This window comes from Tupaia chinensis, unplaced genomic scaffold (assembly GCF_000334495.1).
Source record: "Tupaia chinensis unplaced genomic scaffold, TupChi_1.0 Scaffold000290_1, whole genome shotgun sequence".
Lineage (NCBI taxonomy): Eukaryota > Metazoa > Chordata > Mammalia > Scandentia > Tupaiidae > Tupaia > Tupaia belangeri.
In genome coordinates this window covers 3,698,584-3,710,393 of record NW_006159775.1, presented here as the reverse complement: position 1 = coordinate 3,710,393, position 11,810 = coordinate 3,698,584, and the positions used below count along the sequence as shown (strand labels likewise).

The window sequence follows — 11,810 nt, the reverse complement described above, 5'->3', positions numbered from 1 at the left end:
CTACACAACTATATTTACTGAGGCACTATTCGCAGTTGCTAAGACATGGAACCGACCCAAATGTTCAAAAACAGATGAATGGATTGATAAATGTGGTACATATACTCCATGGAATACTATTCAGCCATAAAAAAATGAGACCATTGCATTTGATAAAAAGTGGATGAACATGGAGGATTTATTGCTGAAGCTAGTCAGGCTATGGAACAGAGACACTGTATGTCTCCACTTAACACTCTACACTCTCCGACTCTCTACACTCTATGGAAGAGACTGAAAGACTGGAGGATGTAAAAGCACTGAAAATTGTTATGGACACTGGGGACAAAGTGGAAGGAGAGTGGGAGAGGGGAAGAGTGCAGGAAAGAAAAATTGGGAAAAAATGGAAAAGTAAGACATTTATAGGACACAGAAATGATTTGTTTCCTGTTGGTGATGTCACTTACAGTATTCTCAACTAGCCTGTTGTGTGGCATATATCATGTTGGGCAAAATCTCTTTACAAACTCAATGATGTCTAACAATTGAATGTATAAACAATAATAATAATAATAATGATAATAATAAATGTTTTTAAAAAGGTACTCTACAAAATAGCTATTTAACAAAAAAGAATGGAAGAATGGAGAAACAGAAAAATATAAAATACTTAGAGAAACTATAGCAAAATGTACAAAAAGATTTGAGAAAACATTACATCCTTAATGAAAAAACAACAAAAGAAATTTCATAAATACCATTCATAAAAGCCCCTATAGCTAACAGTATACTTAATGGTGATGACTGAGTCTTTTTCTCTGTGGTCAGGAGAAAGACTTAAGATTTCCATGCATTTATTCAATATTGTACTGTTAATTTTATGTGAGGAAATTAGGACAGAAAAGATACAGAAGGCATTCATTTTAGAAGAGAAGGATTTTAGCTATCTGTTCACAGATAACTGATGACATTCTTATCTATAGAATATTCTGAAGAATCAGTAAAAATTAAAACCAATAAAAGTTCTACAAGGCTGAAGGATATAAGATCAATAAAAAATATGTTTCTATTCACTGTCAATGAACAATTAAAAAGTGAAATTAGGAAAACACTTTTATCAAAATAGCATCAAAGGAATAAAATAGATTTTTGTAAATTTAACAAAAGGTGTACAAAACTTGTATTCCAAAACTGTGAAAATTGTTGAAAGTAATTAGAGAAGACCAAGTAAGTGGAAAGATCCCAAATTCCTAGGTAAGAAAGCTTAATATTGTTAGATTGGCAGTACTTCCAGAATTCATCTATAGTTTCAATAAAATCACTATAAAAAGCCAAGCTACATTTTTGGGCATTGGGTGGGGAGAAACTGACAAACTGATCCTAAAATCCATGTGGAAACACCAAGAATAAAGCAATCTTGCAAAAAAAAAAAGTGTGAGGAAAGACATTAAGGAGAAAAATAGAGAAGCAAGACATTTACGGGATACAGAAATAGATTATTATCAGTTGATGATAATGTGAATAGCATTCCTAACTGGACTGGTGCGAAAGGTATTCATGCTGGGAAATTAACTTTATAGGCTAAGTGATGTAAAGTGATTGTATAAAAGAAAATAAAATATTTAAAAAAAGACCAAAGTTGGAAGACTCATGTTTTCTTATTTCCAAACTTACTACCTATTCATGCTGGGAAATTAACTTTATAGGCTGATGTAAAGTGATTGAATGTATAAAAGAAAATAAAATATTTAAAAAAAAACAAAGTTGGAAGACTCATGTTTTATTTCCAAGCTTACTACCAAGTTACAGAAATCAAGATAATATAATAGTAATATAAGGATAGACATTTAAAGGCATACATACATAAATAGAATTGAGAGAATGGAATATAGTATTACATTTAAGGCCAATTTACTTTTTACAAAAATGCCAGGAAAATTTAATGAGAGAAATAGTTGTGCTCAGTAAAGGGTACTTAAAAAATATTCGTGATTTTTGATTAGCAAAGTACTTCTTAGATATGAAACCAAAAGCACAAGCTACACGCACACAAAAGAAAATGAAATCTCATTAAAAATTTAAAATATTTGTGTTGCAAAGGATACAATTAAGAAAGTGAAAAAATAGGCAATAGAATTAGAAAATACTTGAAAATCAAATATCTGATGAGAAACTTGTGTCTAGAAAACATGAGGAACTTATATAAGAGAAAAAACATCCCCAAACCAGAAAACAAAAAGGTTGATGAAGATGTAAAGAAAGTGGAACTCACACATGGGTGGTGGGAATGTGAAATGATAGAGCCACTTAGTAAAGTATCCTGACACTTCTCAAAATGTTAAACATGTAGTTATCACATGATCCGGTAATTTTACTCCTTTTAGTATATACTCAATAGAAATGTAAAAATGTGTGCAAACATAAAATTGTACATGATTACTGGTCACAGAAATATTCGTAATGGTACAAAATGAAAACAGCCCAAATGCCCCTAAAGGATGAATGAATAAACAAAACATGACACCTTCAAAACACAGAATATTATTCACCAATCAAGTGGATGAAATACTGACGTAATATCACAAACTTCAAAACATTATGCTTGGTGAAAGAAGCCAGTGACAAAAAAGATACATGTTATATGATTACATTTATATTAAATGTGGAAAATGCCCAAATCCAGAAACACAAAATGCATTTCGTAGCTACAAGGACCAAACAAGAAAATGTGGTACAACTACTAGTAAGAATGGAGTTTCTTTTTGGAGTGTCTACATGTTTAGAATCGGCAGTGAGAGTTGTACAACTCTGAATATAGTTTTAAAAACAATGGATCTGTACACTCAAAATGGGTGAATTTTATGACATGTGAATTATATCTAAGTAAAACAGTCATTAAAAAGTCATTCATAATATAAATAACTAAAACTGGTAAAATGCTACATTCTAGATTTTATGAGATACTTTTATGCCAATAAAATATTTTGTATATAAGTCTTACAGAGAATCATTAGGGAATTGTTACGATAGAATAGCCTTGACACTATAATCCACCTCCAACCTCAGCAAGCCCTGGATCATGGGCATGTGCATGTCTGGGATACTTCAGAGGATTTCCAGACATGAACTGGGAACCTTCTCATGTTTAATCTTGAAGAGCATCACATTTTACAGCTGTACCCAGTCCACTGTATTCATCTTTAAATATATGGAAGACAGGAACAGGCCATCTTGCTTCCACAGTGCTTGGAAACAGGCATATTAAGTAATTATTTTTTCATGAGTAAATCAATAAATGAATGAATGAACAAAAAGCTTAAAGTCAAATGTTAGCAGAAGGTTCAAGGTGTGCATAGAATTAAGACAAAGAGAGGCAGATGATACTCTGTAATTTGCTATTTAGTAAGCAGATGGATTAAAAGCATAATATTTAACATCTTATTATAAATATTCCTTCTATGGTGAAAAGATACAATGTCTACCTCACAGAAAACCCAGTTGAAGAACGATTTTTGCTTCTCTCATCCTAGATTGTCCAAGATACACGTGGTTGCTAATTTAGTTTTCAGCTGGGTCCCATAGTGGAGGGCAATCAACTTCACAATTCTTCTTTATTTTAGAAGATGTTCTACTTAATTCTTATATAAGGCATATTTCCCACTACTAATTAGTAAGTAAAAAGAAAAAAAACTGTATTTATTGAGCACTTTTGCCATCAGATACTATGAAGGATGCCTTACTCATACTATTACACTTAAGTATCTCAACAACTATACAGTGTTACTTCTCATGCTACAGTGAAAGAAACAGACAGAAGGTTGACCTAACATCCCTAAATTATAAAGCACATATAGCCAAGAAACATTGTTTTAACTTACCTGTGTGACATCAATACCATGACGATTCCTAAATTAATAAATAAATTTGGGGTAGATATTAGTCCATTATACATATGAATGCCATGAACCAGTACCCAGGAACATAAAGACCCTGATAATTATTCATTTTAGGATTCTCTTAACTGAGAGATCTCTTAATATCTGGTGTTTCCACAGGGACTGGATAAGAGAATGTGGTACAACTGCTAATAAGAATGGAGTTTGTTTTGGAGTGTCTACTTGTTCAAAATTAGCAGTGATAGTTGTACAATTCTGTGCATATGTTTAATTACAAATTTAATTAGAAATTTTCGTGGAGGTTGTGTTCTGCGATTAAAGAAAAATATACTGTTACAAACAAACCAAAATAATATTGCTCACATTTTCCTTTAGATTACAAAGAATTTAGTAAAAATGATTCAGCCATGTTGTAAAATTAATTGAGATTCATACATCACTGTTTTTAGTTCACTACAATAGCATTACTTGTGAATACTAAGCATAATTGATTTCCTTTAAACAAAAGTTTGTATTTATCACATTCATGCCTAAATTTTGCTTTTTATTTTTAAAGTTTCAAATGACTATGAATACAGTGATGTGAATTTACTTTCTCTTAAGCACTTACTAATTACAATGAAGGCTTAACTGTTGGGAGTGTTTTTAGTTTTGTAAATCAGAATACTCAATATTGAAATCACACATTGAGTTTCCTCTCTGTGTTGCACTTACTAGTGAGTTGTGAAAAATTAACCTACTCATTATTGCCCAGGGGGTGACCTATGATAACCAACTGTTTTATTTTTTCTGATTTCCTGACAAAAACTTTTTCAAGTTACTTTGTTTAAGTGTATTTCGGTTTTATTTATTCACACACTATTTTTAGATGATGTGTTTCTTACTGTCAAGTGAGCTCAAGATAATATGTACATCCTATGAAGAAACGGGATGTGATTAATATACATAACATGAAGGAATAGGAGTGGAACATGTGTGTTTGTGAGGCTATACTGTAAAACAATTGATGTGAGAATAATTTTATTATTTCCTGCATAGGATTCCAAGACTGCTGGTGTTACAAATGCCACTGCAATAAAGCCACTGCCACCTGGAGGCTCAGAAACAGCAACTAATATTAAATACACTCACTCAAATCATAGATCCACTAATTGAAATGACAAGATTATACAGAAATACAACACTGAATCAGATGGGACTTAAGATAATAATAGCGATATTGCAGAACATGAGCTCAAAACATTTTGATCCTGGATATCTTGCAGTGGACTTTTTGTACACCAATGAATTCTCAAAAGGCAAAACTATTTCAAGTTTTTTCCTACAAGTTTTCTTTTTTCTTGTACATCTTATTCTCATTGCTACTGGCTCTTTTGGCTTCATGTATAAATATTTTCAGACTACAAATAAGTTAAAAAATAATAAAATACCCTCTTTGACCATTGGCCTGTGACAAAAATATGACTCTGCTTTTTTTTTTTTTTTTTTTTTTTTAATCCAAGCTTCTTGAAGATATACCTCAGTTCTGGCTTGACTTTCCTAATTGCCTCACCTCATGTTTATTCTTCATCTTGTAACAAATGCTCTCATGAAAGTCACAAATTGAAATTTCTGAGCATTTGAAGTTTTCAAATACCTACTATTAGTCAATTGTCTTCTACTTCATTACAGCGATAAACACTAATACCTTTTCATATTTTTTACATCTTAATGTGACTTTCTCTTAGTCCGTTCAACTAGATCCTTCTCTCTCTCTATTTCTTTCCTTCATTCAGTATAAATACATATTTTTCTCTTCCTTCCATAAAGTTCAAAAACAATAGATGATTTTATTTTAATTTTAAAATTAAGATAGGGTAAATTTAGGAAAATTAAGCATATTCAAAAGACAAAATTAATAGTAAATTATATTATTGCATGATAGGTCCTTGGTATGCTCTTTTCCAGTATTCTCATAGAGAAGAAAAGGACAGATTATACTGATCATTTGACCTTAGCTCTTAGATTGTTTTCCCACTCTTTTGTGCTCTGGTTTGTACTGTGGGGGGTTGACATTGCAAATTGCACTGCCTAGTTTCTCTCATCCACAGAAACAAATGATAGAAGAAGGAACCTTGGAAGAGCAGGGGAAAAATGTGATAAGCAAAAACACAGGTAGATTCAATATGGATTTTTTTTTCCTTCTTGAGTTTCCATATTATATCTGATGATGAAAGCAAAAATTATAAAACTATCATGATAATGGTTCTAAGTGTATATAGAAAAAATATTTACAATAATTATAATATACATGGTGAAAGTAAATCAAAATAATTTAAGGTTTAATTGTTATTTATTTATTTATTTTAAATTTGCCAGAGGAGGTAGGCACTGGCAAAAGAGAGCCAGAGAAAGAAACAGAAAAGGAGACAGAAAGTGATAAAGTACCCCCAATGAAGAATTGTTATGTCACAATCCCTTCTGCTTTTCCTCCTAATTTGGGGATTTGGGGCACAAGTGCACACTTGCCCTACATATTTTTCAAGTCACTGGGTCCAGGACTTGAACTGCACTGTCAACCATGTGGAATCACTTGGTCATCAGACCTTAGGCTGGTCTTAAGGTAAGGTTTTTATATTCACTTGGACAATTAAGATCATGACACAGTGGACTGTATAAGTCATATATACAAGTTGTAGTAGCTGGAGTGACCACTAATAAAGCTATTAAACAAAGAGAGTCACTGAAATAAAACATAGATAAATCAAAGTGGAATTTAAACTTTGTTTAAATAATCCATAAAAAGTAGGAAAACAGAGAACTGAAAAAAATGAAGTATATGCAGTAAAAAAATATGATAGACTTAATCTCTCACATCAACAACTAAGTTAAATATAATGTCCATATGTACTACTTAGAATACAGAGATTGGAAGAGTGAATTATGAAAGCATGACTCAAATATATACTGTCTAGAGGCAATTCATTTAACTATAATGACATACGTTGAATATTAAAAAAATGAAAGGTGGGAACCAGCAGTTAGCGTAATGGCTATGTCGTTGGACTCCCATGTAGTCGACCGTGGTTCGTGTCCTGGACCCAGTGGCTTAAAACTCACACCAGGCGTGTGGGTGTGCGTGCCCAAGATCCCGAGAGGAGAATGGAGGAGAAGGGACTGCGGCATGACCATCCCCCCTGGGGGGTGATTTCTTGCTTTCTGTCTCTATGTCTCTTTCTGTCTTGTCTGGTGAGTGCACACGCCCTATAGCTAAAATCTCTCCAAAAACAAAAATAAACAAAAAAAAATGAAAGGTGATATAACATGAAAAAAATAACCAAAGAAAAGCAGAAATGCCTATTTTAATATCAGATAATATAGACTTGATGGCACAGAAACTAACTAGAGAGATAGAGGAACATTATATAAAAAGAAAAAAATTAATTAATCCATCAGGAAGTTATAGCAGTCCTATATGTGTATGCAACAAACACAAAGCTGCAAAATACATGAAGGAAAAACAGAAAAGGGACCTAGAAAAATCCACAATTAGAGTATTAACACTCTTCTTCCACAATTGATGATAAAACTAGACATAAAATCGGTAAGGATAGAAAATAACTCTATAATATCATCAACTAACAGGATTTAATAGACATTCATATTGTGTTGTAGGAAAAGTCATGACTCATTTTTGCATAGAAAAACAGAAAAAAACGTCATAACTTCCAAAAACCCAATAGACCACTCTGTCCAACAACAGCAGAATATATTTCTTTTTGTAAATATCTATGGAACATATATGATGATAAAGCAAATCCTGGATCATAAGACAAATCTTAACAAATCTGAAAGACTCAAAATTATACAGAATGTATTCTTCAACCACAACTAGAATTCAGTAACAGAAAGATTACAGAAGAATCTACACATACTTGGAAAATAAACAACACTTTTCAAAACAAGTAATGGGTCAAAGAGGAAGCCTGAAGAGAAAATTAAAAAGTATATAAAACTAAACGAGAGACCAACAAATGGTGTAATGGCTCTGTTGCTGGACTCCCATGTAGTCGACGGCTGTTCAAGTCCAGACACAGTGGCTTTAGACTCACTCCTCTGGGCGAGTGTGTGTGCATTTTTAAAATCCCAAGAGGAGAATGGAAGAGAAGGTATTGTGATGTGGTCACCCCTCCAGGGGGTGATTTCTCACTTTCTGTCTCTGTCTCTCTCTGGTGAGTGCATTTACCCTGCAGAAACCGTACCAGAAATTTTTCTTAAAAAAAAAAAAAAAAAACAAAAAACTATGTGAAAATTTAAATATTCAAATATGTGAACACAGGTAAGGCAGTGCTGAGAGGAAAATTAAAAGAATTAAATGTATATATCACAGGAAAAGGAGTCTTTCGAATAAATCATCTTAGTCTCCCACTCTCCAAGAAACTAGAAGAATAAAAACTAAAAAAGCTCAAAGTAATCAGAAAGGGAAAACAAAACAAAACAAAACAAAACCAGAAGTCAATATGTAATTGAACACAGGAAAATAATAAAGAAAATCAATGAAATAGCTGGTTCTCTGAAAATATCAATACAATTAGTAAACTGCTAGCAAGACTAACAAAGGAAAAAGGGAAGGCACAGATTACTATCCTATTATCACCAACAAAATAGGACGTATTATTACAGACTCTGTTGACATCAAACAAATGGGAAAAAAATATTTCAAATAGTTCTATACACATATATGATAACTAGATGAAAGTAACCACTTCCTCAAACACTGTGAGCTACTACAACTCACACAATGGGAAATAAGTTTTTTAGAGTTTTTTTCCGTAAGGGCACATGGACTCATTGGAGAGACAGAAAGATACAGACAATGAGAGGGAAACTGAAAAATTATCCCCCGTCTCTTCCATTCTCCTCCCAGATCTTGGGCATGTATGCACATGCGTGTCATGTGATTTCCAAGCCAGCACTTTTGGGACTTGAACTGCAATTGACCATGTGGGAATTCAGTGATGTAACTACTACACCATCTGCTGGCCTCAAGAAATAAATAATTTAAATGACCATGTAACTAGTAACAAAACTGAATCCATAAATTGTGTGTGTGTGACATACATTTTTTTTTAAAAAAAAGAGTACCAGAAATCACCTTATAGATATCAACTCATACCTAAAACTCAACAAATTTATCATCTTTTCTCGCATATCTTTCTTTTATTAAGCCTGTCATATAAAACCTTATCTGTGTCCCAAGCAGAAAGTCTTCCTAGGCCCTTTACCTCTGAATCATATCCTGTTTACTTTCTCTTTATGGTACCCTTACCGATAACCTTTTAGATTAGGCCCTTGTTAATTCTTGTGTTTGAAATTTTGCAAATCCTCCCAACAGGATCCCTTTCTTGTCTTATCCCTTCTAAGACAGTTTACACAATCACCTAGAGAGCTATTCCTAAAATGAGAAGCTTATCACTTCTGTGTTTATAATTTTTTTTATGGAAACCAACAAATTTTATAATAAAAATGTCAAACTTCTCAGGTCAGCACAAAAAACTTTCCTCAATTGGGTTCTTGATATTCTCATAAGTTCCTGAAAGTGTCATTATATTTTTTATCTTTGACTTTTATATTTGCTGTATTTTTTTCTCAAATTCTTATCCCAACTTTATGTATATAGCTAACCCTGACTAGTTATAGAGGACATAGAAAAGCTGTAACTTTCTTAACCAACCTTAATTGTCTTCCCAGATTGATTTGGATGATTTTCTGCTTTCATATTATCTTTAATGTATGTAAAATTATTGCATAGTATTCTAAATTTATTTTTAGTAATAGTTTTATTACAATATTCAATTTACATATAATAGTTGTATATTTTTGTGGGATTTATTGTGGGTTTTCAAAACGTATATATAACGTGTAATAATCAAATCAGGGAAATAAACATTTTCATAATTTCCAACATTTAGCATTACTTTGAGTTGTGCACATTTGAAATATGTTCTTCTGGTTATTTTTAGATACATATAGGATTCCACATTTTTTTAAAAGTTTTTTTGCCACAGACCATGTGTGCTTGCTGGAGAGAGAAAGAGAGAAATACTGAGAGGGAACCATGGTCAGCCATGTGGGAGTCCAGTACCTTAACTACTACACCACCTGCTGGCCCCAAATTCTTACTGTCTTTATGCTGTTATTCTTTAGTATTCTATAATCAATTCTACTTACATGCACTGTTGTATCCAACAAACTACATATTTTAGCTTCCACTAAATAGTTAGGACATGTGTTAAATATTTGACTTTCAGAGTAAGACCTATCCATCCTTAGCGATATTTCTTCCAGATTCATCCTTTTTGCCTCAAATGACAGAATGTCATTTTTTTCTGATGACTGAATAATAATACTTTATTGCGTATTTATACATCTTTTTATCCATCCATCAGTTGTTGTGCACTTAGGTTGATTGTATATCTTAGCTACTGTGAACAATATTGCACAAGTAATGGGACCAGCAGTTAGTGTAATGGCTATGTCGCTGGATTCCCATGCAGTCGACCGCTGTTTGCGTCCTGGACCCAGTGGCTTGAAACATACACTGGGTGCATGTGCGTGTGTGCCCAAGATCTCAAGAGGAGAATGAAAGAGAAGAGATTGCAGTGTGACCATCCCCTCTGTGGGATGATTTCTCGCTTTCTGTCTCTCTGTCTGGCGAGCGTATGTGCCCTATGGCAAAAACCTTTCCAAAAAAAAAAAAATTGCAATAGAAATGAAAGTACAGATATATCTCTGAAATATTAATTCCCTCTTTTTCTGGGGGAGCACTGAAGGTATATATCAAGTAGTAGAGTAACTGGATTGTAAAGCAATTTCATTTTTTAGGAAGAGCCATACTGTTTTCCATAACGACTGTACTAATCTGTACTCCTACCAATAATGTGCAAGAGGCCTTTCTCCATAGCCCTGCAGGCATTTGTTATTTTTGTTTTCTATATTTGTTTGTTTGATTGTTTGCAGTAAGATGATTTTGAGTTGCATTTCTGCAATTATCTGTTTATTTATTTAAATTTATATCCATTCATTCACTGTACATCAATACAGTATGCCAACTGCTGGTTCCAATGACCTATTTCTTGTTTCTTATGAATTTTGCTTTTTGTTGCCCTTGATTCCATACCTCTCACCCTCTGCCATTCTCCTCCCTCCTCCCACACTATCTCTGGTATCTACAGTTGTTTTCCATGCCTTCTTTTTTTCACATTTCATTGATTCACTAAAATGTTAATTAATATAAAAACTTTCAATAGCAAGCACAGCTGATATATACATAACTATGAACACATATCTGACTTTAGGTGTAAACCTCAGGGAGTAAAGTGAATATACTATAAAGTAGCAGCTACCTGGGGGTATATAGCTTTTTGCAGTCATTAAATAGGTTATAATAGTTTTTTGTGTGTGTGTGCTCGTTTTTTTTAAAAAAATTAAAAATTAATTAATTAATTATATATTTAATTGCTATACATCAGTTGGACTGTAAAGAGACTTTACCCAGAATGATATACACCTTAGTACAGCCCAATTGAGAATACTAGACATGTCCTCAACAACAAATATGATGTTTAGAACTTTTTCATATGCTATTGACCATTTCTAAATATTCTTTTGAAAACTGTTCAAATTGATTGGTCAGTTTATAATTGGATTATTTGTTTATTTGCTGGGGAGCTGTTTAAATTTCTTATATAATCTGGTTATAATGTGTTATATAATCTTTTTTCAGATGTATAACTTGAAAACATTTTTTCCTGCTCTGTAGGTTGTCTCTTCTTCACTTTAGAAACCTTTTAGTTTAATGAAATTTCATTTATCTATTTTGGGGGTTGCTGCCCATGCTTTAGAAGTCTTATTGAAATAATATCTGCATAGATAAATGTTCTGAAATTTTTTCCC

General features: G+C 32.7%; 1 protein-coding gene and 1 long non-coding RNA gene across 2 annotated transcripts in view; one reads left to right on the top strand and one right to left on the bottom strand.

Moving 5' to 3' along the window:
- CCDC178 (coiled-coil domain containing 178) overlaps positions 1–11,810 on the bottom strand; it is a 431,445-nt gene that overhangs the window by 98,160 nt on the left and 321,475 nt on the right. The window lies entirely within an intron of this gene.
- The window catches only part of LOC102499743 (uncharacterized), a 60,591-nt gene continuing 55,177 nt past the window's right edge, over positions 6,397–11,810 (top strand). Inside the window, exon 1 of the long non-coding RNA XR_334823.1 lies at positions 6,397–6,477. This is a non-coding gene — a long non-coding RNA (uncharacterized LOC102499743). The remainder of the gene's footprint in view (positions 6,478–11,810) is intronic.